Source organism: Schistocerca americana, unplaced genomic scaffold (assembly GCF_021461395.2).
Source record: "Schistocerca americana isolate TAMUIC-IGC-003095 unplaced genomic scaffold, iqSchAmer2.1 HiC_scaffold_196, whole genome shotgun sequence".
Classification (NCBI taxonomy): Eukaryota; Metazoa; Arthropoda; class Insecta; order Orthoptera; family Acrididae; genus Schistocerca; species Schistocerca americana.
The window spans coordinates 122501-127500 of NW_025725902.1; positions in this window are offsets into that span (position 1 = coordinate 122501).

Below are 5000 nucleotides of genomic sequence, written 5' to 3' on the forward strand. Positions count from 1 at the left end.
AGCTGCGATACAAACCACCTGCGAGAACCGCAGAGGCGACCGAGCAGCAGACGGCGTCGCGGCGCCGAGCGCCGGGCGGCGGCGCATCCTCAGCGCACACAGTCCTCAATCGGACCAGCACACTGCAGATGTCCACCGCGCTTCGCACCGGGCCCGCGAGGACCTACTTTGGCCGCACGGCGCCGCGTGCAGGGTGCGCCGGCGCGCAGCTGCGCCGCCTGCCGCCTCCGTCGGCCGGCGCGCCTGCCACTGGCCGCCCCCACCAGCCGGCTGTAGCGCGTGCGCCCACGCACCGCGCGGCCAGCACGCCGGGAGGCCCCCCCTCACCGGCCGGGGACGGTCCCACCCAGCCACCGCCGCGTATCGCTTCACACCCACATGCCATTCACGTTCGTGGGCATGGTGGGTATCGCTGAAACAACCGGTTGGTAGCTCAACCGATCGTCGCCATCACTGATTCACCTCTAGCGAGAACAACCGCACCACAACGGTTTACCAGTTGTTCATTTGCGTAACGTCACCAGCAAACGTAGACGTCCATCGCCATTTGCAAATTCAACGATTGTTGCATGCCTGTGTCAGGTGTCACGACACACTATGTCTGCCCACATACACGCAACAACATGTGCACGCTTCGCGAACACGTGGAAGGTGGCCCCCGTACGTATGCGATGTCCATTGCGCGAACGACTGTCAACCGGCCTCTGTCGCATGTCGCAGATGTGGAACGCAGTGCACCATGCTGTCACGGTGTGTGAGAAGAGACGACTACGTCTGACAACACGCGCCACTACATCAACAGACGGCTCATGCTGATCGCCATCCAGGGCATACCACACTGCAATCCGGCTCTTATAGGGAGACGACACATAGCTGAGTGCACAACAGTTGGACCGCATGGTTCGCCGTTGTTGGCGCAGTCGTTGTACGGTCACATGTACCACGATGTATCATTCAGTACATGAGGACCAATGTGCAGTACAGTGTGTGATTTGGACGTACAACATCAGCGGACAGTTGACACAGGCCGTACCACAGCGTAGGCTAAGTGCTTCGCCATGCGAATGCCAATGAACAACTGCGAAGGGCATTGAGCATGTACGTCCTGCTGCCATCCACATTACAGTGTATCGCTGCAAGGTGTTTAACATGAAGCGATACACTGGGGACCAGGCAGTGCGAGTAGCAAACTATATTGCGGGGGTTGCAGTTAGGCAACACTACACTAATTTAACGCGTCGTATGACAATTACAGAGCGGGTTAAGGCCCAACGTGTGTTGGGTTAAGGCCCAACGTGTGTTGGGTTAAGGCCCAACGTGTGTTGGGTTAAGGCCCAACGTGTGTTGGGTTAAGGCCCAACGTGTGTTGGGTTAAGGCCCAACGTGTGTTGGGTTAAGGCGCAACGTGGGTTAGGTTAAGGCGCAACGTAGGTTAGGTTAAGGCGCAATATAGGTTAGGTTAAGGCGCAATATAGGTTAGGTTAAGGCGCAATATAGGTTAGGTTAAGGCGCAATATAGGTTAGGTTAAGGCGCAATATAGGTTAGGTTAAGGCGCAATATAGGTTAGGTTAAGGCGCAACGTAGGTTAGGTTAAGGCGCAACATAGGTTAGGTTAAGGCGCAACATAGGTTAGGTTAAGGCGCAACATGGGTTAGGTTAAGGCGCAATATAGGTTAGGTTAAGGCACAATATGGGTTAGGTTAAGGCACAATATGGGTTAGGTTAAGGCACAATATGGGTTAGGTTAAGGCACAATATGGGTTAGGTTAAGGCACAATATGGGTTAGGTTAAGGCACAATATGGGTTAGGTTAAGGCACAATATGGGTTAGGTTAAGGCACAATATGGGTTAGGTTAAGGCACAATATGGGTTAGGTTAAGGCACAATATGGGTTAGGTTAAGGCACAATATGGGTTAGGTTAAGGCACAATATGGGTTAGGTTAAGGCACAATATGGGTTAGGTTAAGGCACAATATGGGTTAGGTTAAGGCACAATATGGGTTAGGTTAAGGCACAATATGGGTTAGGTTAAGGCACAATATGGGTTAGGTTAAGGCACAATATGGGTTAGGTTAAGGCACAATATGGGTTAGGTTAAGGCACAATATGGGTTAGGTTAAGGCACAATATGGGTTAGGTTAAGGCACAATATGGGTTAGGTTAAGGCACAATATGGGTTAGGTTAAGGCACAATATGGGTTAGGTTAAGGCACAATATGGGTTAGGTTAAGGCACAATATGGGTTAGGTTAAGGCACAATATGGGTTAGGTTAAGGCACAATATGGGTTAGGTTAAGGCACAATGTGGGTTAGGTTAAGGCACAACGTGGGTTAGGTTAAGGCACAACGTGGGTTAGGTTAAGGCACAACGTGGGTTAGGTTAAGGCACAACGTGGGTTAGGTTAAGGCACAACGTGGGTTAGGTTAAGGCACAACGTGGGTTAGGTTAAGGCACAACGTGGGTTAGGTTAAGGCACAACGTGGGTTAGGTTAAGGCACAACGTGGGTTAGGTTAAGGCACAATACGGGTTAGGTTAAGGCACAATACGGGTTAGGTTAAGGCACAATACGGGTTAGGTTAAGGCACAATACGGGTTAGGTTAAGGCACAATACGGGTTAGGTTAAGGCACAATACGGGTTAGGTTAAGGCACAATACGGGTTAGGTTAAGGCACAATACGGGTTAGGTTAAGGCACAATACGGGTTAGGTTAAGGCACAATACGGGTTAGGTTAAGGCACAATACGGGTTAGGTTAAGGCACAATACGGGTTAGGTTAAGGCACAATACGGGTTAGGTTAAGGCACAATACGGGTTAGGTTAAGGCACAATACGGGTTAGGTTAAGGCACAATACGGGTTAGGTTAAGGCACAATACGGGTTAGGTTAAGGCACAATACGGGTTAGGTTAAGGCACAATATGGGTTAGGTTAAGGCACAATATGGGTTAGGTTAAGGCACAATATGGGTTAGGTTAAGGCACAATATGGGTTAGGTTAAGGCACAATATGGGTTAGGTTAAGGCACAATATGGGTTAGGTTAAGGCACAATATGGGTTAGGTTAAGGCACAATATGGGTTAGGTTAAGGCACAATATGGGTTAGGTTAAGGCACAATATGGGTTAGGTTAAGGCACAATATGGGTTAGGTTAAGGCACAATATGGGTTAGGTTAAGGCACAATATGGGTTAGGTTAAGGCACAATATGGGTTAGGTTAAGGCACAACGTGGGTTAGGTTAAGGCACAACGTGGGTTAGGTTAAGGCACAACGTGGGTTAGGTTAAGGCACAACGTGGGTTAGGTTAAGGCACAACGTGGGTTAGGTTAAGGCACAACGTGGGTTAGGTTAAGGCACAACGTGGGTTAGGTTAAGGCACAACGTGGGTTAGGTTAAGGCACAACGTGGGTTAGGTTAAGGCACAATACGGGTTAGGTTAAGGCACAATACGGGTTAGGTTAAGGCACAATACGGGTTAGGTTAAGGCACAATACGGGTTAGGTTAAGGCACAATACGGGTTAGGTTAAGGCACAATACGGGTTAGGTTAAGGCACAATACGGGTTAGGTTAAGGCACAATACGGGTTAGGTTAAGGCACAATACGGGTTAGGTTAAGGCACAATACGGGTTAGGTTAAGGCACAACGTGGGTTAGGTTAAGGCACAACGTGGGTTAGGTTAAGGCACAACGTGGGTTAGGTTAAGGCACAACGTGGGTTAGGTTAAGGCACAACGTGGGTTAGGTTAAGGCACAACGTGGGTTAGGTTAAGGCACAACGTGGGTTAGGTTAAGGCACAATACGGGTTAGGTTAAGGCACAATACGGGTTAGGTTAAGGCACAATACGGGTTAGGTTAAGGCACAATACGGGTTAGGTTAAGGCACAATACGGGTTAGGTTAAGGCACAATACGGGTTAGGTTAAGGCACAATACGGGTTAGGTTAAGGCACAATACGGGTTAGGTTAAGGCACAATACGGGTTAGGTTAAGGTACACATTGTTGTAAGGAAAGGTGTTTTGGGGGGGGGGGGGGGGCCGGTTTGTTGATTGTGATTATCGTAAGTAAATGACTGCGGCATCATCTGATTTGCCACGTCAGGGTGCACCTTTGGCTCATAACAGGCGGCGCTCTGATTCCATGCTTGTGGCAGACCTGTGTCTTTCATTCCTGCCATTGTTTGTGTGCTGTGACAGGAGGCAGTATTGTGATGTTGGGTGTACCCCTGTGTAGGACATGTGTGGGTGTTGGTGGCTTAGCTGAGCAATGGTGGTTGTCGGAAGGGTGGGATATTCTGTTTTGTGAGTGGACCTCCCGGTCTGGTTATGATAGTGTGGATAGTCTAATGTGGCGGAGAGGATGCACTGGGTGTTGTTCCATGCTGGTGCTTACATATTGTCTCTGTGCCTGTTACAGGCAGAGAGTAGTGCGTGATAAGAGTGTCTGGCTGACGTGTGGTTGTGATTGTGAGCAGAGTCTTTCAGCATGTATACGGACAGTTGTATACATTATCTGTATTTTGATGGCTCTATCTATTACTAATCAGCGCCGTGTATACGTTTCATCCGGTTCCAGTCGAAACTGTTGTATCTCTGTACATTAGTGACACGGCGAGGCCGCCATGTAGTTACTCGTCTCGGCAGCTTCCACCGGTGTATGGCAAATGATTATAAGGAATCAGTCTAGTCGTCAATACCGATAGTGTGACGTCACATGTCTGGGGTGGGGGACGCTGCGCCCTTCCGGTGGGTCATGGCCTAGAAAGACTCTTCCCACGCAGGGGGGCTTGGACTGTCATTGACTCTTCCGAGTAATATACTTGCCGTACGTTTTTGCGACTGCGAGTGCAACGCTCACCGGTACCGACATGGATGGAGCGCCTCCTAGCTGACCGCTGAGCATCTGCATTCGTACAGAGAGCAACGCGATCGCGTCTGTAGCTCGTAAGTGGTACAGCTCGCAGCTCATGTATAGGGACAGCGGGAATGTCGCATATTG